At 38.4% G+C, this 25,348-nt stretch overlaps 1 protein-coding gene across 1 annotated transcript in view; it reads left to right on the forward strand.

The window, feature by feature from the left end:
• Nucleotides 1–1,317: 1,317 nt before the first annotated feature.
• basp1.S (brain abundant membrane attached signal protein 1 S homeolog) overlaps nucleotides 1,318–25,348 on the forward strand; it is a 58,476-nt gene continuing 34,445 nt past the window's right edge. Inside the window, 1 exon segment of the mRNA NM_001094255.1 lies at nucleotides 1,318–1,434. The gene's annotated coding sequence lies outside the window, so the exon portion shown is untranslated.

The following is a 25,348-nucleotide window of genomic DNA, read 5'->3' on the forward strand; positions in this document are numbered from 1 at the left end:
GTGATAGAGCACTGACGGTATACTTACAATACTTACACACTGAAGAAACACTGTCAGACTAAGTACACTTAAAACACATTGATGGAATAATGTTCGACTCAGTACACTTACAATTTACTGATGGAATACTGTCAGACTCAGTAGAAATACAACACACTGATGAAATACTGCCAGAATCAGTACACATACAACACATCAACGGAGCATTCACAGACACAAATGTCAGCCTAGGGGTTTTAGCAAATGAAACATACATTTCTTCTGCAGGATTTACATATTACTTCTGCTCTGCTGTTCAACCTGTTCTGCAGAGGGAGCCAAAGATCTGAAAAAATAAAGTTGAGCCAAAGCAAAATACTGCTTAGAGCCCAATCAAGCACATACTGTATATCTTTCCGTATACAGCATGCAAAAGTCCAAAACCCAATCAAGACATATTTATATCCATGTATTTATAATTATTTGCACAGCCTAAGCCTATTTAGTTATCTATTGACATATAACATAATTAAAACAGCATTATGAAATGAGCCTAGATGGCAAACAAAGTATTGCAGAAACAATTGCTGTTTTGAATGAAACCTGCACTAGGAGAATGCACTGCATGCTCTTTCAAACAGGGGTATGTGGCTGGGAGTTATTCCAACAGGGATCCAGTTCAGTTGAAGTTTGTAAACATATTCCAGTTACGATTTCTATTTTGATTGAAGGTCTAAACTTTCTCCAGTTATAGGCAGCTCCTGCACTTTCGTGATTCTTAGGACAAACCACAATACTTTTAAATAATGCATAGATCCATCATTCTGTCTTTTCAACATCAACCTGAAATCTTCTGCATGTTGAACCAACTGAGTTGCAGCTACAAATGGTCAGTGTATTTTTGCCTGCTAGTTCCAGGGCAGCTCTGGCATGGAAAAACAACTAATATCTTATCTCCAGGTTACCAGTTAGCTGGCAGAACCAATCCGTTGTTGTTCATTTCCCAACAGAAAAAGACACATACTTTATTATCTTCTTTTGAAACTACTGTCCACTGCAGGTGCCCATTGCCAGCCCCAGTGGCTGCCTTCATTTTAACCACAGATCAGGAAGCCCTCCTTTATTTGAATGTAGGTGAGAACAGTACACACAATTTTATCTTAAAGAAAAAAAAGTCATGAGTGCCTTATGGAGTGAAGAGAGAGAGGGAGGGTGATGAGAAAGGGAAACGGGGAAACGGGGGTGGAGAGTGAAAAGAAGCAGAAGGGGAGGAGGGAGAGATTTGCAGAGACAGCAGCAGCATTGCTCCAGCAGCCTGTACTCACTAGAGCCCCAGCCACCGAGCAAGGGAGCCACAGCCACTCAGACTAACCAAGGCAGCCAGTAACCAAACATTGAACCTTGTGACAGCAGGACACACAGACACACACGGGCAGACTCAGACAACTCAGCAAGGTAAGAAGCAGTACACACTGTCCTGCACATAAAATATATATATATATATATACATGCAGCCCATTTAAAAGAAGGAGTGTTTTAAGAACAGTTGGAAACAGTTAGGTGAGTGGGGGAAAGATATTTTTATATATGTGCAAGGAGATAGGTGGGAAAAAGGGAACACATCTCATCTTTTGCCTTCCAACTAGCAAAGCAGTATATAAAAAAAACAAAGCACATGCTTGGGGAAAAAACTGGGCTGTGGAACCCATGCACGGCTGTCAATCATCTGGTACATTTTGTGAGTAAATGCAGAGAAACAAGCAGACACAGTGCAGCCCAGGAATGCATATGCTTTCAACATTGCTGGCTAGGGATTTTATATTACACCCAGTTATGTGGTGGGTGGGGGGGGGTAAAGTTACATTATAATAACTTGGAATCTTTGCGTTTGAGGGTGGGATACATCATGACCTACATATTATAATTATTTTCAATGTGTATTTCTGTGTCTAGATTATTAGGATACACTAATATCGTTTGGGCGTATGTTGCATGCACTGTGTGGGATGGCTTAGCAGCAGTGCATGAGCCTTCATTGGGCAAAGCTGCAACCTGTACCTGTAGTTATACAGTATTGTACCTACATTCCGATCTGTCACTGGTGAAATGGAAATGTCTGTAGCTTTAGCAGCACTGTTGCTCCCAGCAGATGGCTGTGCTCGATGCACTTCCTATACAAAATAGGCAGCTGCCCGTGTTGTAGAGCTGCAGCGGCCATGAAACCCTATTGTCTAGCTGAACCTCTTTTTTCAATTGGGGGCACATGAAGAAGCAGTGCTCCTATTGTCACTTCTAAAAAAAGAATCTGCGTGCATGTGATCTGTGAGCTAGGAGCTGCCATGGCGCTATTTCGACAATGGAAAGGGGGGAGCCATAAAGGTTTAGGGATACATTAATAAGACCACCCGATACTTGGTTTCCAGTTAAATCATGAACACTGCAGCAGAATAAACAAGACTGTAACTGTAATTACCTATTCCTTTGTCTTTGGCTCACGCATGCCCACAAGAGTGGGGCGTGGATACTGTTCTTCCTATAGCCCCCAATCCTCTGCCTGGTGATCGCATCATCCCATAAATGAACATGACTGGCAAGGATGCATTCTGGATTGGATGCTGATGCTCAAACACCTTCCCAATGAATAGCAGAAAGAAAAAAGCACTATGCAAAGCAGCTATACATCTGTAGGGGGGCTAGGCATGTGCTGGCTACTCCTTTTCGTGCATAACATATTAATTATTCAGATTTTATTGGCCAGGGCATTTTATCAGTGTAATTTAAAAACCATGGCAACCCTCCATAGCAACACAGTTACAGAAGCCACATCTATAGAAATGCCTTTGTATGGCACTTGGCAATTCTTTTTAATCATATGCACGCCAGGAAAACTATCTGAATAATATTTATTTCAATTATAGATTCAAATATCTGAATACAATACAATTACAAACTATTAATAATCAAAAGGGGATACAGTAACGACAAGAGGCTGCGGTGGCTTTTGTAGGTACCCTGTCTTAATCATCACTGTATTCAGTGGCATAACTAGATATTATGGCTCCCAAATGTCTAAATGTTTTACCAGTATTTATCAACATTGTATATGATTTAGGGGCCTCATGGGGCCCCTATACCTCTTGGACCCTCCTGCAGCCACAGGGTCTGCTTCCTCTGTAGTTACGCCCCTGATGGTATTGATTCTCATATGAGTCTTTGATTAGAAAAACATTTAAAGGATCAGTAATATCAAATAATTTTTAAAAAAAATTCATTAGTAGACATAGAAAAAAAAACCACCAAGACCAAGCCTTTATTAAGAAATAACTTCCTGAAGCTCCGCTCCTATTAAGAAAAGGCGAAACGGCTACGATTCATTGTGCATCGCCTGTAACGTAACTAGAAGGGGACGGGCCCTGGTGTGTGACGCGCAGCCGGGCCCCCGTCCCCCTCCATACGGCCCACATTTCAGTGGCGCGTGGGGTGCCGGGGGGCCCTGAGGGGGTGCAGGCCCTGGCCCGCTCGCACCCCCTGCTCCCCCGGTAGTTTCGCCACTGTGCATCGCTCGATTTCTCCTCCCTGGCTATCTCCTATAAGGAAGGCAGGAAGGAGAAATGATGGATCGCCCGATTGCTTACTGAAGAGGAGCGCAAGCAGAGTTTCGGTAAGTTATTTCTTAAATAAAGACTTTGCGGTTTTAAAGTTTAATTTGCCTTGGTGTTTTTTTTTCGATGTATACTAACGAATTTTTTTTAATTTTTTTTTTTATGTTACTGGTCCTTTAAGGTTTCTAACCTATGGGGAGATTTGTAGGTGCTACTTGTAATTTACCAGAAATAGCTGTCATAGTTGCTAACCATTCGCAAGTGAGGTTAAAATTATTTTGAGCCCCAGTGGGGAATATTTTGTACACTTGGCACATTTGCACATGGCAGTAACCCATAGCAACCAATCAGAGATTATCTTGATTCGGCCAGCTGCAGGGAGAAAAGTAAAAGCTAAAATTTGTATGGTTGCCATTGGTTTTGGCACAAGTGAAAATTTGCCAGCTGTTAGTAAATGTTTTTTTAAGCGTTTTATTCTTATAAATATACAACCATTTAACCTTATTTACACAAAATGTACACAGTAACTGCAAAATGACAGTAGTAAGCAAACACTATGTGAACAATGTCAACACATTATTAATAATGAAAGTAATTGAATGGCAGGGAAATATGCTATTGAAAAATGATGTGAAAGTAAAACAATGATAGTTTTACAAATACTGTGAAATAAATACATACAGATCATTTACAGGGTGTGGTAATAGGACTGAAAACTTTTGTGTCATAATCATCATCACCTTTATCATTGTTTATTAATATAGCACCAGCAAGTTATGCAGTGCTTTATATTGATTTATAACAGTCATATTACAGTAATTTAACAAACAAAGGCCACAGAAGAATAAAATGAGATCAGAATAAAATGGCTTCAGATGGCCTTGCTCATAAGAGCTTGCACTCTAAAGAGCTAGGGAATCTGCTTTTCTATTTTAGGAATATCAGTCTTTCATTTTGCTTTCTATCTAGTTATAAGGATTTTGGGCCTGAAAAACAGACTCTGGCTTCACCCATTACATACTATTTGTGTAAAAAAAGCACCTCCAGATGAAATTGAGTAACAAAAAATGAAACATCAAACTCCCTTTCCCCATGGTTAAAAATATGGAATCATTTGACCATAGGGGAAAGGGTGTATGGTTGGCAGTGTTTCTGTCATTCAACACAGATGAAGGGGTAGAGTTAGACCTTTGTCTATAACAAGAACAGGAGATGGAGAGATATCTCTGAAAAATTTTAATTTTAGTTACAGGTCCCCTGACTTTTTATGTCTCAGTGGACCTCCTGTAAAGTGGTACAATAGTTTCTACTCAGTCTTTTCATTTTGTTCTGCAGTATTTTGTATCTAAACCGGAAACACTCACACTTACTATTACAGTTGTAACTACTGAAAACCCTTGCAACCATTGTAGCCTCTTTAGTAGGTGCTTTGCTATTATGAGTGGGAGAATGGAGTGTACACATGCAATGAAATACCCACAAAATTTTGAGTGCTGCATGGAGGAAAAGCAATAACAGCTTTTCAGTAAATTGGTAGAAAAATTGATTTTTGTTTCAAAGCAAACACTAACTGGGATAAGCAGCCTTTGTATTTTTAACAGCAAATCTATAAATTCCACCAATCCTATCAATCCCTCTTGAATAAAAGCAATGTGAGAGGTTGAACATCCATTGACATACTGTATTTATGCATTTTTTTACATTTATTTCCCTTTGATAGCGCATTCACTGATTTTTTCAGCATTTGGCAGAAAGCAGTCTGAAGATTCCAGGCCTTCATACACAATGAATAGTAAATAGAAGACAGATCCTGATTATAATTAAATAGATTTTTGATGGTAAAAATAAAAATTTTAATGACAGTTTTAGTTTTTATGAAAGACAGAATTTTGGTTAGTGATTTTCTGTTTATTCATAGCGAGAATGGGCTATAGTTTAGCTTTATCATCCAGTCTGTAACTGGCCAATCTTTCCATTGCTTCAGTAAAAGAACCAGAAAGTTGGATCACAAGTTATTAAAAGCCTAGCCTAGCAAAGAATAGCATGAGTCAGTGCAACCACTGCCATAATATTCTATTTGCTTCATCAGTTTTAACTAGGTCATTGATTGTTCAGTTTCAGTCTGATAGGTGGATCTGTCAGAAACACAATAAGGATAGGGTAATTGGCAATAGTGGCATAAGCTCCAGTGAACTGGTATGAAATGAAAGTCTTGCTAGAAGTAACCTGACAAATTGAACCATTTTCAAAAAGTCCCTGGAGCTAATCCAATTTAAAAATATGTATTAGGAAACAGGCTCAGTAGGTGGCACAGAGTGATGCCAATTTGTGGTCTATGTTCACAAAAGGGAAATTATATCAAATAAAACAAATATTTCACAAATATAATTTTAGAAAGGTAATGACAACATCAAAAATTGGCTAAGCACATTTTGGTTGGTTTACAGAATGGAACCAAGAAGGACTGAAGCTAACTCAAAACAGTCATCAAATTGCATCTTTTCATATTTACACATACGTAGTAGAAAACCATTGGCTTAAAAGTAAATTGTTAGCATTGTTTCATAAGATTGTAATGACTGAGAAGATCTTAAACCTTTAATTGATTGTGGTTAGTACTCTCTCTTTCGAGTTTTAAAAAGGATTATCTATTGAATGTATCGCCTCTAAGACATCCATTAGCAGCTTGCCTAAAATTAAAGTATTAGGGAAATGATAACAGTAATAGTTGTGACGTTTTATTGCTTCTTCTGCAGGTGACAACACTTTAGGACATATCTTTTAATCCAGAAAAATGGGGATTGCCATATGTAAAACAATTTATGGCAATCCGCATTAATCATGTCAAAATGGAGAATACATCATTTTCGCACTCTTAAAGGAGAAGGAAAGCTATGGAGGCATTTTATTGCCAATAGATTAGCTGCAATAGTGCAAGCTAGAATGCTATATTTATTCTGTAGAATGTTTTACCATACCTGAGTAAACAGCTCTAGACACTCTCTGTTTGTTTAGGATAGGAGCTGCAGTATTAATGTGGTGTGACATCACTTCCTGCCTGAGTCTCTCCCTGCTCACTCATAGCTCTGGGCTCAGATTACAGTAGAGAAGGGAGGTGAGGGGGAAGAGGAGCAAACTGAGCATGCTCTTGCCCAGGGCAATGAGGTTTAAGCTGAAGACAGGAAGTCTGATACAGAAGCCCATGAGTACACAATAGAAGGAAAGAAATGCTGTGTTTCTTTTGACAGAGGACTCAGAGCAGCATTACTTTGGGGTTTTACTGGTATATTTAGATGGACCTTTCTGATAAGGCTTACTTAGTTTTAACCTTTCCTTCTCCTTTAAGCCATATTGCACAGAAACGCTGATGCTACTTGAAATACCAGGGCATATTTTGAATTTCAGTCTGGATCTGTAAGAGTTCAACAATTAAAAGTATTACTGTGCAAGGGGAACAGTAAGAGAGTATAAAATATACTGTATATATATGAACTGTTGAGTATCAAATAAAATTTCACATGAGCATGTCAAAATCAATTTAAAATAGTCGATGGATTTCAGTTATATTAAAGGGGATGTTCACCTATAATTAACTTTTAACATGATGTAGAGAATTATATTCTGAGACAGCTTGCAACTGGTTTTATTTTTTTTATTTTTTCTGGGGTTTGAGTTATTTAGCTTTTTATTCAGCAGCTCTTCAGTTTTCAATTGCAGTTACCTGGTTGATATGGTCCAAATTACCATAACAAACATGCGTTAATTTGATTAAGGGACTGGACTATGAATAGTCTGAGGAGTAATAAAAAGTAGTAATAACAATACATTTGTAGCCTTTTGGAGAAACTTGTTTTTTTATGGGGCCAGTGACCCTCATGTTAAGGCAAACAATTGAAAAACTATAAAAAAATGGCTAATTAAAAACATGCTTAGAATTAGCCATTGTGTAACATACTAAACTAGTTAACTTGAAGTAACATTATTAGAAATAAGTATGCGGACTAAACAAAGCATATGCAGTAGTTTTGGGCCCAGTAAACAAATCACAAAACCTCATTTACAACTGCTAAGTGCAGGTGCCGGGTTAGAGTTGCCACCTTTCTGTCAGTTCGGGCAGGTGATGATGAAAAAGTTGGGTAACATAAGGGGTCTATGATGTGGTGATCGATGAATGGATGATTGCTGCGTCATTTAAGAAGAGTCCTAATCTTGAAAACAGGGCAAGTAGTTTTGACCCAGGCAGCTCTTGTGAAAACCAGGCTATCTGGGTCAATTCTATAGATGCAAATAAGACTGAGTACTGACAAAATTTAATAAAGATGCATATCTCCAAACTGTCCCATTTTAAATGGGACAGTCCCGATTTTGACATCTTAACCCGCAGTCCCGGCTTGTTACTGAAATGTGCAAACTTTCTCTTTGATCTCCTGCACTGAATAGCCACCAGGTGCACTTGGATACTTTTGTAACAATTTAAATAAGCAAATAAGTAATTGTAAGAATTTAAGATAAACAGGTCTCTTGGGGAAACTGACTTGCAGCTTGAAGGGCAATTCACCTTAATTAGCAAAACTGTAATAATGCATAAAAACCACAGAAATGTGTTCAAACTTTTATAATGTGGCAATTAGGTAATTAATGTAATTAGGGGGTGTGGCCACAAAAACAGGCATGGTCCAAAAAAATTGCCGCAATATGCGAGCCAAATCTTTTTGTCCCTCTTTCTATTTCAAAAATGTTGGGTGGTTTGAAGATGCTTGTGTCCAACATGCTCCTTTTATTTGTGCATAGTTGTGCTGAGCAGCACTGCCCCCCTGGCACAAGCAAATGCTGCCAAATGCAACCAATGCAGCAAATTGCACCTGATTCATGAAGCATAATGCATGATTTCGATGAATTATAGCAGAAGCAAATTAGACCACGGCTGCAATTCTGTTGCATTATTGGAAAAAACCTTGTAATTTGCATCTGAAAATTGCACTTGTACTGCATGTAAGAGTGCTAATAATCCCATCCTATTTTGATGGCCTCTTTTAAATATTTTTGTAAGAGCTGAAATGTTATGCTGATGTGAAATATGATGAGTGAGATGAGTATGATTTCATATTGCCCCTCTCTTATAAACTATATCTGGACCCCTGAATCTCCAAATCTCCTTGGCTGAACTATCATTTCCAGTAGCTTACAATCAGAAATGGTAGAGGGATGCAAGTAATATGGTTCTGGAAAAGCTGGGATGCTAACCCATTATAGCACTATATTACAGAATGTGAATTTTAAACCCCATTGCAATTTACCTCTAAACTTCTTTCATAAGCTTGCCAGTGGGGGTTGGATGCTGTGTGCTGTCAGCAGTGTGTGACAGAATCAGAAACGACCGAGTGAATGATGTGCAGCATCTCACCAGCATGAGCATTATTGAGACATTACACTGCTTCATGGACAAAATGGTCGACACCGCTAGCTCCTGCTGTACTGATTCAGCACTGAGTGCTCTGTCATATTACAATTAAATGCAGGGTTTATTACTACTATAGGAAGCATCTATGTATCACAGGCAGTCAGTTTGTATTTCACATCAACACTTGCCTTGCTTTATGACCTGAATACATATATAAAGGCTTTGAAAACCTGTTTGTAGAACACAGTTGCCATAGAAACAGGTTTGAAGAAGTACTTTGACTATGAAAGAGGAGCCCACAGGAGGAACGAGATGTTTAATGAACAAAATCATTTTTATGATACAGAGTCCGTTTATCTGAACAACAAACACAATGCTATTTGCCATATAACACAGTTATATGGAAGATACTGGATTAATCCATATTTTGCCATGTGATTTCATGTTTTCTCATGACGTCCTGCCTTGGTGAATCTTTATGCATTCCATGATATAATTATGAAGTGTATGTGAAGAAGATAATTTATTGGCGGCCCTTCTTTTTGAACTACAAATCCCAGTGTCCATTGACTGCTTTCAGTCAATGTAGTGCATCTACATAATCATGAAATACGTGCTGCTTTAATATTGTGGTGACATACGACTGTCCATTGCTTTCAACAGGAGCATTTGCATATGTGCGCGTGATTCTTTTACTGGTCACACCCTACTCCATCCCCATGTAGACGCTTGCCACTTCGAAGTTGCCAGTGACTCTTTCTTTTAACCTATTTGGACTGACACACTAGCATATATCTAATAATAGCTATAGAAGTTTATCAGTTTAACATGGCTGCTATAGAATATGCCCAGTGATTTTAAGCTCTACAATATTTCTTTAAAATGGAGTGAAGCTCTTCTAAACGCTCAGTTCTTTGTATATTGTGTGTGCAGCAAACCACAATGTTATGGCATGGAATTAGTCAAATAATTAAGGGAAATAGTTTGCATCAATGTTATCACATATAGAAACAGTAAATCAGTAATTTATTTAGTTTTATGCAAATGCAGTTCTTCTGTTTCTTTGCCACAGTGGATGCTTTTGTAATAATGTGGAACTGTGCTTTAACCTTTTATGCATTAGAAACAAAAGGTGTGATTATTTACACAAAGCCCAAAAGATATAAAGTCTCATTGACATAAGGAAGGTGCAGTGCAAAATTCAGCACTGTGTTCATCCAAAAGGTACACATGCCAGCAATGAATGAATTGTATGCTTACGCTGGCACCATGAGCATTGTTGACAGGGGAGTTTTAAAGTTCTAGTGGGCCAGTGGGCAAATAGCTACCCTCAAGCAGGTGAACTACCATAAGGTAAACCATCATGAAAGAATAGACACCACACCACAAGAAAATATATTGACATTAAATACCAGCTTTTTATTAGAAATCTCTATAGTTTTTGCCAGTTCCTGAAAGCGTTATTTTAGACTAACCACAGATCGGCTTGGAGACAAATCAAGGTGTTTTATTGGCTTCTCTATGGAAAAGTGCTTTGGGTTTCTCCAAATTATGTATCAGTGTAACAGTTTATTTATAGAGAGTTAGATAAAGAAAATAGAACAGTAAAACAGAAGCAATAACAAACACATGTTGCTTCCTGCTCAGGCGTGTTTAAAAGGAAGTTAAAGAGCAGTGGCCACCTCCTTTATGCAGTGGGCAATTTTCTGGTATACTTGTTTAGAAGTCAGACTGTAATAAGCTAAAACTGGTATCCCATAAATTCTGAAATGCCTTGGAAGATTCTAGAAATGTTTTTTGTAGAGATTTTTGGAGAGCTTCATCCATCTTTAGGACTCAAGGTTTTAGGTCTGAAGTAGATTTGGGGAAGTTGGTAACTGAGGGTGAAAAATAGGCTAATAAAGTTGAACAATTATTATTATATATAATAATGTACCCTCTATTGTAAAATATAAGCACATGATATGTCACAGAGGAGTTCCAGGTGGTGTTGGCTCTGTCAGGCCTTATAGGGGTGCTCTAATGTAGTAGCCACCCTTGCCCCCCAGTAGTTACACCACTGGATGTATGGTCTGTTTTTTTTGTGAGAAAATAAGTCAGGAGTATTGATGCAAAGCAGGAGAACAATTTTTATCTTTTTCCAAAAACATTTTTGTTTGATAAGCATATCCTGCCCCTTAGATTGTTCTGTAGCAATGTTCACATGCACTGGTTAGACAGGAAAATAAATGAACCTTGTGTTCAAACATTTACTGAAATCACATGGTTCTCTTTATTAAATGTTAATTTAAAGGCTTATATCTTTCGAGTTCATTGCACAGTCATTTGGTGCGCCTCACAACAGAGATGCCCTAATTTAACCCTGTGTTTACCTTGCAGGGCCTAGGGAATTTTTCAGAAGGTGTTTTTATCTTGATTTTGGCTTGATTTTTTATTACAGTCACAATAATGTGATGAAACAAATATTTCCCCATACCTATCAAAGGAGTATTTCCTTGTGACACTTAATCTTTCACAATGTTTACCTACATGCTTTCTCTTTTTCCAGATTGATAGGTTGTGTTACAGTGGTGTTATAAACAAATTTACCAAACAATGGGGCTATTTAGAAATACTTGGCAAATTTGCACCTGGGCAGTAACCCATAGCAACCAATCAGTGATTAGCTTTTTTCAGCCAGCTGTAGGTTGAACACTGAAAGCAATCATCTGATTGGTTGCCATGGGTTACTGCCCAGGTGCAAATTTGCCCAGTGTTTATAAACAACCCCCCCAATGTATTTTGCACACAGATTTTAAAATTGCTTTGCACTCAGAGCCCCAACTGCACACCCAATGGTGGATCTAGACAACAACAAGCCTGGGGCAAACTTTGCTACTGGGCCCTCCTAGAAATACTCTCTATCCCCTATGGTCGGTTCAAAACCACTACTGTCACCACCACACCATGGGCCTCTAGGTGGTGAGGGGACCGGTGCAGTTGTACCTCTCCCCGACCCAGTAGTTACACCAGTGCTGCACTGGATTCAGGTACAAGGTTCAGAGCACAGCTCTTAAGGACACAAGGTATTCGTGTTCTGTCTGTATGGCTGAATGATGTTAGGGGGCAGGTAGGAGGAGGGAGAGGGGGCACCCTCAGTGTTGCTGATCACAGACAGTGCTATTTCCATCAAGACAACACAACCATATCCTCCAAAGACCTACACCTGTGGGTGCTCACAGTATGCAAGGTGCGAAAAACAAGTAATTTGTACCTGTTATTTGGGCCTTTTAAATAGGATTCTGTCATGATTTTTATGATGTAGTTTTTATTTTTAAATGACACTGTTAACACTGCAAATAATTCACTCTACCATATAAAATTTCATTAATGAACCAGCAAGTGTATGTGAATGTGTTGCAGTGGGACCTGGATTTTACTACTGAGTGCTGCTCTTAAGGTGGCCATACACTGATAGACCGTTAAAAGCTGCCGACAGACAGTGTATGGGGCCCTCCAACGGGCTTCCCAGATTGATATTTGCCGATTGGGCAGGGACTGCCCATACTCCCGCATCATGATCTGATTAGGGCCCACGATCGGATCAGGCCAATATCACCCACCTCAAGATGGGAGAGATCCGCTCATTTGGCAACATCGCCAAACGAGCGGATCTCTCTGTGTATGGCCACCTTTAGATCTACCACGCAGCTGTTATCTTGTGTTATGGAGCTGCTATCTGGTTACCTTCCCATTGTTCTGTTGTTAGGCTGCTGGGGAGGGGGGGGAAGGGGTGATATCACTTCAACTTGCAGTACAGCAGTAAAGAGTGACTGAAGTTTATCAGAGCACAAGTCACATGACTGGGGGCAGCTCGGAAACTGACAATATGTCTAGCCCCATGTCAGATTTCAAAAGTAAATATAAAAAAATCTGTTTGCTTTTTGAGAAATGGATTTCAGTGCAGAATTCAGCTGGAGCAGCACTATTAACTGATGTGTTTGGAAAAAAAAACACCTTTTCCCATGACAGTATAATTTTAATGACCCCTCATATGTACTGTATATCTGTATTTGTGTTTTTAAAACATATGAATAATTCTGAAGCAAGATGTCATGTGTTCTACATATAATACATATAACAAAGGCTCACAGTGCCAGTCATATCAGTTTATACCATTTATTGCAAATGTCTGGCAAACTGGCAACAGAATCATTTTAAAGCGGAAGAAAAAATGTTGCAAACATTTTCTGTATTTTTGTTTTCATTGCTCCTTTCTGTTCCTGCTACAGCCATTTGCTAAATTCCACTGAAAATAATATTTGCTGACATTTAGAAATGTATATTTAAAGATATATGAAATCTGTGTGCTGACTGATGGGAAATGGATTCCATTGCACTTTGTAATTGCTTTTGTAATTTTATAATTTCACTTGTACATGTGAAATTCTGCTGACACTGTCCACTTTCCCCATGTTATATGGTAAGCACTAAGCAGTACAAGAGTGCAAAGACCCACAAATGTTAAATGCCAGAATGCAAAAAGACCAGAAAGCAGTGGGCAAAAAAAACCCCAATAAATTTTGCATATCGCACACTGCTTTTCTTTAATAACCCCTCATGTTTCTGCTGGCTGCTGCTTCCCATTCATCTAAATGGTAAATGCTTTGGTAGACATTTATACTTGCAAGTTGAAATCTCTGTGGATCTAATACATTCCTTAGAAATACTTGCCTATCTGAAAAAGCCTTTTCCAGTGCATTTGAGATGAAATGGATGTGGTAGACACTGGAGTTTTGATCATTCCTGTTCTGCAGCATACTACAATCAAATCACACTTTCTATAATTTTTATATTAATATTCTTCTCTTTTTAAGCATGTTTTATTACTTTCCTAACACTATACAGTTAATATGGCAATAAAGCATGTGTATGTGAATAAAATACTGGAGTACTACCTTGTTTTAGGGCAAGACCTACTTCACGTCCTGAAGAGAAAAAGTTAAAAGGTTTTCAAGAATAATATTGTTAACCTCTAAAAAATCGGGATTTTACACATAAACAACAGTTACTTTTTTTAAAATACCTTCAAAGGAAAATATAGCCTTTTGGGTCATGGCACAAGCCAAACAAGTGATCTATCCAGTCCAACAGAGAACACAGCATGTGTGCCATTACCATAAAAAGGTCTTCTGTTTCAATTCCCTTATATAGATAGAAGGGTAAAAGTGCATATCTTATTAATATATTAAAGGAGAACTAAAGTTAACTAAAGAAGTAAGCGAGAAATGTTGTACATTATGTTTTGGGCTTCTTTACCAGCTCAAGGCAACCACAGGCCTTTAGCAGGGAAGATCTGTGCCTCCAGAACTGCCCCAGTTGCTCCTCATCTTGTTTTCTGCTGATTCACTGTACATGCTCTGTGCTGCTGTCACTTACTGAGCTTAGGGACTAACTCAAAATATGCAGTACACATAAAATACAAATATTGAAATATCCGGCTGATTAGTAATTAATACAGATAATTACTACATGGCAGCAACGAAACCAGTGCAATTAGCATAATCATTTAATATTCAGCCTTGTAGCATCAGATTGTATTACCGACAAACCTCATTTTCTACAATATAATTTGTGACGACCCTAAGCTTAGCTTCTCAACAGCTGCTGAGAGTCCAATGAGCATGTGAGCATCACAGACACTTTCCAAGATGGTGACCTCTTGTGATAAGTTTGAAGTCCTGAATCATTGCTGCTATTGAGAAGCTGAAACTTTAGGCTGGTGCAATAAGTTCATTACATAAAATATGGCATTTATAGCTATATTAATTTTTAGGGTTAAGTTCTCCTTTAAATAGCTGCCAAGGCATGAATGGCCCTACAGTTCTGAAGGCTTTTTTTTAAAGCATTTTGAAGAACTGATACAGTAACCTTTTTTGTAAGGAAATTATGCCCACAACAGCTTTATGAATAATTAACAATACAAAATATATTTCCTACTAGTGATAACTGTTTTTGGTACAATTCATTTCCGATTCTTGCAAGAGATGTGAACAAAAAACATCTTTTTATGTTGTTCTGCTTGATTTTGGTGCATTACAAAAGAAACATAATAATGATTAGACTGCATATTTCTCTGTTTCGAGAATACGACTGCTGGTCATCCAAGGTTCCATAGAGTTAGCAAGTAAAGAGAGCTTCCTGTATTACGACCAATTTTTTTAGATTAACCCTTGGTGTCAGGCCTTATGTCTGCTAATGTTAAACAAATTGTTTTAATAACTAGAAACACTCTTTTTGGGAGGGAACATGGAATAAAAAGAACAACATTTCACAGTCTTCAGATTGTTTCACCTTTGCCATTTTAAGGCTATCCCCCAAATGTAATATTTGGAGTTATCACAGCACGCATTCGCACTTTTGCGAGTATATTTGCGCTAAGCGGAATGCAATATTTTTCGCACAGATATATTACATAAGCACAAAACTGTAGCAAACGCAAAAAATCGCAATGAAAGATGTTTTCACTGGAAAAAAACTAATAACCATATACCTTTACCACATATAAAAAAAAATGCTGACATATATCTTTACCACATATAACTTGACCACATTTTTAAATTACATGAAGAATAGCGAAAAAACTTACGCAATGCGAACGGTGGAATTGCTCCACGAATATCTTTCTGCAAAAGTTGTACATACACCTTCTTCTCACAACACTGATAGCAAAGTCACTTGAACACAATTACATTGCGATTAGATTGCGAATAACATTTGCACTGAATAGCGACTACAGACACGACTCGTTAAAAAACCAAGCGCAATATAAGCAATTTGCGATAAGAAGTTTTATTACATTGATAGTGCAATAGAACGCAATAACAAAAGTTCGCAAAGTGGAGGGAAACAGCGGAAACAGTCACAAATGTAGCAGAACAGTCGCAAAGCGAATTATTACATATCCACTCTCGCGCGCAAACTACTCGCAATTCGCTTTGCGAACAGTTTATGCAATTGCGCGTGATATTACATTCACCCGTATGTAGGCAAAGAAGCAGCCAGTTGGGTCAGATCTGCACCCATCTATGCACTACAAACTGCATAGTTTATGCATGGGTATGTGCATTAAGTACTTTTTTGTGGTGCATACGTAAAAGTTTGGGATGATGCGAAGCTTGCCTTGATAACATTTTCAACCGAATAGCATCTGCCTATAGCTCTAATAAGAAACATGATTTTAAAAATGTATATAGTGAAAGTAAATTGTAAATTAAAGTAATTAGCCTGACTAACACAATAGGTTTAGGCTTCAGTCTTTTAACAGAGTTAAAAGGCTGGATTTTCTTTCAGATGGGGCATTTGCATACATTGCCAGGTCTTATTTTCAAAACCAAGGAAGAACAATAACGAAAAAATCAAGAAGCCCAAAATGTGCACAATGAAAATGATTTTTGTAAAACAAAGCATATATTTAAAAAATGTAAAAGTACACCTACTTCTAGCCTGCTCAGAGCTGGAAGCACTGACAAAAGCTCGCACCTGCCCTTCAGTGACACCCATCCTTCAACTGGTCTATACTCATTGACTACTGGGATGACTGATGTGCTTTGCCCACTGTTCCCAGTGCATTTAGGTTACTTTAGTTACACAGTTGTACAGATGGCCCCAGGTTAAAGTAAGATTACATCATTCGGCATACCTCCTACCTTTTACCATATTAATTTAATAAACTATTTGATTTTATTCGACAAACATCATTATTGACATTGCATATACTGTATAGTGGTTCTCATAAGAATGGGCTTAAAATATTGCCCTCCTTTTGGTCATATTTTTCACTTTTGTAAATATGCATTTCTATAATGATGATTTTCACTAGGATTAAAGAGTATGTTACTAAAAATTCCAAAAGAATTTAATTGCCAATGGGAAGCAAATGCCTTAGTCTACATGTGTCAAACTCAAGGCCCGCGGCCAGGACCGGCCCACAAAGGCATTATCTTTAGCCCACATGATAATTCATAATTATTATTAGATCTTTTCAAAGAAGGTGGGAGGTAGAGTATATGTTCATGGATATGAAGGGCAAAGCTGTTTGTCTTCTGTGCAGAGACAGTGTGGCTGTAATGAAAGAATATATCATAAGAAGAGACTATAAATTAAACACTATGACAGTTACAATGATTTGGACATGAAACAAAGGCTCCAGAAGGTAGAAGAGTTGAAAATTTAGATTTATGTTGTTTTATAGGAAATAACTTCTGTGTTGTGTTAGTTCCAGGTTCAATGGGATAAATGGTAAAGAAGTACTCCTTTATTAATTTCTCACTAGTGATGGGCGAATTTATTCGCCAGGCGCGAATTTGCGGCAAAATCCGTCAAAAAAAACGGGCGCCGGCGTCAAAAACGAGACGCCGTTTTGCAAATTTTTCACCCATAAGGCGCAAATTCGCCCATCACTATTTCTCACATGTAATTGCATGAAGGGACATTTTTTTCCAAATATTTTGGAGCCAAAATCTTAGAGAGTATGGCTTTTTTTATCAACTGTATATTCAAATTGTGTGTTGTACAATCTTTCCAGTGAGGTTCAGTAGTAATAGATATGTCAGTTCCAGACTTCAATGGGTACAGTGCTTAACTATTCAGGCCCCCCCTCCCCTCGCGCATACCTTTCTTCTTTTGGTGATTGTGGTAGGAGAGGGAGGTCGGGGCCAGCAGTGGCAGACTCGGGCAGAAAGCAGGTCACCATCTGCTAAGCGACTGCATGTTCTCCTTGGTGCGTGTGTGTGGCTTTCCTCCCACATTGTAAGCTCTACTGGGGCAAGGAATGAAGTACAACTCCTATAAAACACTGTTGAAATATTGTTATATGGGTTATATTAATAAAGAATAATTGAATAGGTATTAGCAGTTTGTATCCTATGTTATTATACAACTGGAGATGTATTCCATTGGTGTCTCAACATATTTTATGAAGTGGGGTTATATAAAAGTGCAAAGCCTGGAGGATTCATGAGCTTGTTAAAGGAACAGTAACAATGTGTTTCTATAGCAACCATGCCAGTTGTTCCAGTGCAGGGCAACAGTACAGTATATTTTCATTAGTTTAAAACACTTTTATTTTTTGGTGTCACTGTTCCTTGAAGAGTTATTTTATCAGTACAACTCTCAAAAAAGTCTAGATTGATAAGACCACTTGATTTACATATTTTATATATAAAGTATAGGGTCTAGGGGACTTGAAGGTGTTGAATAAAGATTGTGAAACTTGAGGCAATTTGGAGAATGTTAAGATGGAAAGCTTTTATGTGGGAAAATGCCTACAGTGAACGTAAAACCTTATATATAACCACCAATAAATATTCAGAAAGAAAATATGAATATCTCTAAATCTAATGTAAACATGATAAAGCTTTCCTAACAGCATAATAATGGGGAAAACGGATAAGTAGGGGACAAGGAGGGATACATCTCTAAATTTTATGGACTAAGTACAACTCTAGATTTAAACAGGGCTTCTCAGAAAGGATGGGCTGCATTTGTTTTAATAGCAAGTTTATTGTTTTTTGTGCATAACTTTTCAGGTGATAAAAAAGCACTCAAGACAATAAAATATTACTGTTATTAAAGAGAAAAGGGGTCTGTGTTTTTGCATGGCACAACTTCCCAGCTTGCAAATGGACTACATTAGCTGTGTGAAACCTCTATTGACCACACAGTATATATTTTTTCTATGTATCTCACTATTGAGCATAATTAGGCAGTGACAGGAAGGCAAAGCAACAGGGTTAAAACATTTCCCAATCAAAATGATTAAATTAAGAAATGCATTCAGGTGTAAGGCATAGAAACACTCTCTGTATGTGCATGTTCTTGTGTGCATAGAGCACAAGATCAATAAAACTGAGTTCATAACATGAGATTTTCCTTGCCTAACCCAATGAAAAGGTCATCATATGTGGAGACTTTAGTGAAACACATGGAAAAATCAGAGATACCCTTGTGCTAAACATCAGTAAGGAAAGGGAGTGGTAAAGATTTACAGCTGAAATGATCAAACAGTTCATTAGATTTCAGAGAGAAGTGTGTCTCTTTACTTGTTGCGGCAGAGACACATGGTCAGATTCGGGGAAATTAGTCGCCCGGAGACATATCTCCTCTTCTTCGGGCGACTTATCTCCCCGAACTGCCTTCCCCTGCCTTCCCGCCGGCTAGAATGTAAGCAGGGGAAGGCAGTTTGGGGAGATTAGTCACCCCGAAGAAGAAGAGGTTTGTTGCTGGGCGACTAATCTCCACGAATCTGGCCATGCGTCTCTTCCATAAGGAGCTTTTTGGATATCTCCCACCAAACTCTGTGGGTAATGGTAATCAGCTACTGTCTCCCTAATTATCCCATCAATAAATTAATCAGTTACACTTTTTGCAAGCTCATGACAAAAGATATGCAAGATTTGCAAGATATTTATCAGGGGTCAGACATTTACTAACTGATATGACACAAAAAAATGTCAACATGAAAATTGCGTTAAGCTTGCCATACATGTAACCAGGTCTGGATTTGTGGTCCGGATTTCAAAGGCCTTGGCCTAGGGCAGAAATGTTCAGGGTTCCGCTGGCTGCATCTGAAATGAGGGAAAGTGCTGGTGAAAAGAGTAGGCAGCAAAGAGGAGGTGAGGGAGATGTGAGCAGGAGGGTGTGTGCCAAGTGGCCTGGGGCTACAACAGCGTTAAACCCAGCCCTGCATGTAACAAGTTCACCAAACAAATGTATCTTATACTTAAAAGACCTTGAGGTGAGTGATATCAGGTTGATCAGATTGTTGGATCTTGGGGCACGGACTGCTTTAATGAGCTGATGTGTTCCTTGCCCTGATGAGATTTTTAAACCTTGCTGAGCAATATCTGGCTGATTGTCGGGCAGATATCAATCAGGGCCCCATATAAGGGCCAGTAAGCTGCCACCAGCTTTTATTGGGTCATGTTTACCAACTTTACAGCTTGAATACAGTGAGGACTGTGCTGTTAGTGAACTCAGGTTTGGACTGGACTGGCAGGATAATGGGGAAAAAACCTGATGGTCTTCTTGGGCCCCACTTACCCAGGCCTGCTCCCTGTGGCACTTCTGATGCTGGAGTTAAAACATATGCAGTCAGGTGGTGAAAGAGGGGGGCCCTTGATGTCGCAAAGGGTGCCTTTATGATTGCAGTCCTGGTGGGCCCTGGACACTCCCTGTGAAAGCAGGGCTATTCACCTTGAAGCATTGAGCTGGATATGTCCATTCAAAAGATTTTTCTGGCCCCAGTGTGGCTAAAATTTTAAATAATAGAAATTCTATAAGTGAGCTATATGAGCTACAATGTTGGGCTTCCAACATTAGTGGAGTCAATTGAAAGTAAAATAAAGGGAACATGCAAGTGTAAAGAATATTATGTAAAAATAGTTTTTTTTTTATGTTTTCAGTATATATCTCATACACAGAGTTCCATTGATGATATCCATGTTCAACATGCCTGCTTTATATAATCAACCCCCCTTTAGATTAATAACCCAGCATTCCTGGATTGCCAGCACCTCTCTATTTGTTCTCTAGCTATGCAAGAAAAGATGTGGAAGTTCAGAGGATAATGACATGAGAATGAGATTGGATGGATTCCAGAGCACAAATTCCAATGGGAGAGAGCCCAAACATGTTATAATTTTAGTTAAACAAAGTATAGATAGAGCAACTGAATAAAACAGAACATATTGTCACAGTCAAGGTTAAAAATGTGAGGTCTTTATTTTACAACATAAATTATTGTTATAGATTCATTTCAGAATTCCTTCTGCATATTTCCTGTTGTGAATGAGTAGCTTTGATACATTTTGATACTTTATAATGATTAAGAGGTCACCAATTTCTCAGAGTAAAATGAAATAACTAAACTGTGACATGAAAGATAAGACATTTCTCAGATGTCTTTGAATATGTGCTCCCATCCTCATCTCACCCCAGGAATGGCCATCCAATGGATGGTTTCCAGGCATGGTTTTTTTCCAAATGTTTTAATTGAGTTAAAATAAGCTTAAATAAATGAATTCCGGAATAGCAGTGCCTTTTAATGAACATTATTTCGAATTTCAGTGACATCAGTGATGTTCAGCGGAATGACTTAAAATGTATAGTCCTCAGTTCAGGGCCCAAAAGACCCAAACAATATCTGGTTGGGGATTGACCAGATATCTATTGGGCGGGTTTGAAAATGCCATTGGGAGAGTTTGCTTTGACTTGCTGATGAGGTCTCACTAAAAAAGCAAATTGGTAATTTATTAATGCCCCAGATACAAATGCATACCTCCCAACATTTGAAAAATGTAAAGAGGGCAGGGCCAAACTAGGGGTAGGCAGAGTAGGCAATTACCTAGCTGGGGGTGCCAGGCACGTACCTGCTCTGCCGCCTACCTCATGTCCAGACTGTTTGCGCTATATCCTTGTCTTTTTGCATCCTGCGGTCATCAGCTCGTGCATGAGCGCCAGCGTCAGGTCGTGCATGCGCGCCACCATTAACTCGCACATGCGTGGGCTCAGCCAGCACCGAGAACGGTCAGGTTGCCTAGGGCGGCTGCCCGGCCTGGTCCTTTCTGAAAGAAGGACAGAAACATTAGCTGCGTGGAACATGGCAAAAAATTACCGCTAGTTACCAAATTACCACTAATTACCATGTCTTTTTACAAAATTTAGCAATGAACACATTTTTGAGAGTTTTAGGGCCATGTTTTATGTGTTATAACAATTCTGCTAATGAGCTTAAAGGAAAACTATACCCCCCAAACAATGTAGGTCTCTATGAAAAGATACTGAGTAAAACAGCTCATGTGTAAAACCCTGCATCATGTAAATGAACCATTATCATAATAATATACTTTTTTAGTAGTATGTGCCATTGGGTAATCATAAATAGAAAATTGCCATTTTAAAAAATAAGGGCCGCCCCCTGAGATCGTAAGATTCACTGTGCACACATACAAACCACATGTAAGGTCACATGAGCCAATTAACAGACAGAGTTCTGCCTTTTGCTTCCTCACTTCTTCCTGTTACAGTTAGAGTTGTAGTATTTCAGGTCAGGTGATCTCTGAGGCAGCACAGATAGAGTCACGAAATGGTGGCTCAAGGCAAGAGATGTAAAAGGGCAATATTTATGTAAATATATATTCCAGTTTGGTAAGATTCTTTAATATGTCATTCAATTTGATATAAACTATCTGTTGCTTAAGTATTCATTTTGGGGGTATAGTTTTCCTTTAAATCGCTCTTTAAGCTTTGAGTCAATTTCCCTAAAAGCCCTGTTTATCTTAAATTGTTACAATTGTTTCTTTGCTTATCTTAAATTGTTACAAATGTATCAAAATGCAAATGCCAAAAAGCCTCTTGTTTTTATTAAGTTTTGGAAATGTTGTATCTTTTTCTGGCATCAGTGCAGGAGATTAAAGAGAAAATAGGGACAAAATTGGGACTGTACCACAGAAAACGGGACAGTTGGGTGGAATGCAAATGTATAGGAACTAAGGGGCAAAAAATCACATGTTTATCCTCATTCAGGAGGCACTTGCATTTGGGGTACATATATGCTCTGTACCTCACAATGCCAAAGGGCAGTCGTCGGTACAAGGCTTCTTAGCGTCCTCTTTCTGTAGGTGTTTTCTAATTTACACGTCTAAATAATGCTTAAGTTAACAGTTGGGATGGGGGCAAGAGAGGGGACAACCATATACTCTACATCCCCTCACCATGCCAAATGCAGGTAGTGATGTATTTACTGTAAAAGCACAGGTCCATTTTGGTGCACAAGGGCCGACATACTGGGAGTGGTTGAATCAAAACAGGTGCCAACCTTAGCTGAAGCTTGGATGGATGTACTTCTACTGTACATCTTGATGGTATAAACATTTATTTAAAATACAGCTCATTTGTTTTTGTTTATTAGCAGTTCTGCTGTATTCAGCCATTTTTAGGTTTTGTACATACAAAACTCATACCTAATCTATTATTATACAGTATATACATTTTCAATATACAATATATTCATAATATTTAATAATATAGTAATATTTGAACAAATGCTATACCAGAAAAATGACAGGACAGGAACATCCAAACAGAAATGTCATACATTCTACTATTGGTGGTGAAGTTTTGCAAAGAAGCTCTGGAAGCAACACGTCCTCAAGGCTACTTGCACACTAGTGTTTTTTTTTTTTGCAAAACTCCCTCATAGAGTTTTGCAAAACTCCCTCATTGCTATTACTAGCCAATTTATGTTCTGAGCTGTCTTCATACTCTTGTGTTGCTTGCTTCAGAATAAGTAATGAAAAAAACAGCTATGAGTAGGGTTGAATGTCTATTTGTTCTATGAGGATTCAAAATGGCTTCTAGGTTCTTGTTCTAGTTTATGGGTTCCCAAAAGTGATGAGCAAACTTTTTTGCCAAGTTTCGCTGCTAAAATGTTGCCCATAGACTTCAATGCATTTCAGGGAATTTTCCAAGTTTAAATAATTTTTGGCAAAGTGAAACAGGTCAGATTCGCCCATCACTAGTTCCCAAACTTTCTATATATATATTTAACCATGTAATGAACCAAGGAAGACAAATCTGAGAGTCAGTTAGCAAGGAGGGCTTATTTGTTGCCTTGCATACTCCTATACCAAGATGGCAGTTCAAACTATGTTTTCACATATCAATAATAGTGTTAGGTTCTAAGTGTGCTGGTGCAGGCACATAGAGTGGATTTTTAGAGTCTTAAGGCCAGATGTAAGAATGTTCAAGCATTCTCAAATTGAGCCCTCTGTATGAGTTTGGAAATTAACAGTGGTTAAAAATTTTTATCACTCCGCACACAGATTATTATAAATTATAATAGGATATGTTTGACTTCATTAGAATAGAAAAAGTGCTAGGTGCTTTTTCTGATTTCATAAGATTCTTTGTTATAGTCCAAGTAATAAAATTGGCCAGGCAATTCTGTTACTCAATAAAGCTTTATTTATAGCTGTTAACAGTTATGTTGTGAGTGTAGAGTAACAGACAAGAGCTGTTACACTGTGAATGAAAATGCTACAATCCTTCTAATTCTAACCAGTTTATAATTTCAGTAATTTAACAATTTACATAAACACTATTACAAATGCTATATGCCAGCATGTAGTACTATCATCAAATCTAAAGGCAAACGTGACATGTTAAAATATTAGTGTTAAAAGGTTTGAGATAGAGTCTTGCACACAGACCCGGACTGGCAATCTGTGGGTTCTGACAAATGCCAGATTGGCTGCCATAAGGTCCCATAGAAAGTCAGTATTTAGTGGGCTGGTGGGGGCTGGGTGGGCCTCTGTGTACCTGAAATGCCAGGGCCTATTTTAATTCTCAGTCCGGACCTGCTTGCACATGTCTAGTTCAGTAGACCCGTGTTAGACCCGGACCTGCAATGCAATCTAAAACAGCTTGAATACTCATACTGCTCGATCCCAGATGATCATAAGGAACATTTTGGGGCAATTCTCTTTTTTCCCCTTGGTTTTAGTTAAAGGGATCCTGTCATCGGAAAACATGTTTTTTCAAAACACATCAGTTAATAGTGCTACTCCAGCAGACTTCTGCACTGAAATCCATTTCTCAAAAGAGCAAACAGATTTTTTTATATTCAATTTTGAAATCTGACATGGGGCTAGACATTTTGTCGATTTCCCAGCTGCCCCCAGTCATGTGACTTGTGCTTGCACTTTAGGAGAGAAATGCTTTCTGGCAGGCTGCTGTTTTTCCTTCTCAATGTAACTGAATGTGTCTCAGTGGGACATGGGTTTTTACTATTGAGTGCTGTTCTTAGATCTACCAGGCAGCTGTTATCTTGTGTTAGGGAGCTGCTATCTGGTTACCTTCCCATTATTCTTTTGTTTGGCTGCTGGGGGGAAAAAGGGAGGGGGTGATATCACTCTAACTTGCAGTACAGCAGTAAAGAGTGATTGAAGTTTATCAGAGCACAAGTCACATGACTTGGGGCAGCTGGGAAATTGACAATATGTCTAGCCCCATGTCAGATTTCAAAATTGAATATAAAAAAATCTGTTTGCTCTTTTGAGAAATGGATTTCCGTGCAGAATTCTGCTGGAGCAGCACCATTAACTGATTCATTTTGAATTTTTTTTTCCCATGACAGTATCCCTTTAACATACAGAATCATACAGAAATTGGAAAAAAGATGATCAATTTGAATTTTTTTCTGCATTCAAATTTACCCCCTCCGTAATTGTGAAAACTGATAACTGATCCACTCCAGTGTCAATATAGCTCAGTTACTGATATGTAAAGAAATGTTGACAAAAAGGACTGCTGCTCTATGATAAGC

This window comes from Xenopus laevis, chromosome 6S (assembly GCF_017654675.1).
Source record: "Xenopus laevis strain J_2021 chromosome 6S, Xenopus_laevis_v10.1, whole genome shotgun sequence".
Lineage (NCBI taxonomy): Eukaryota > Metazoa > Chordata > Amphibia > Anura > Pipidae > Xenopus > Xenopus laevis.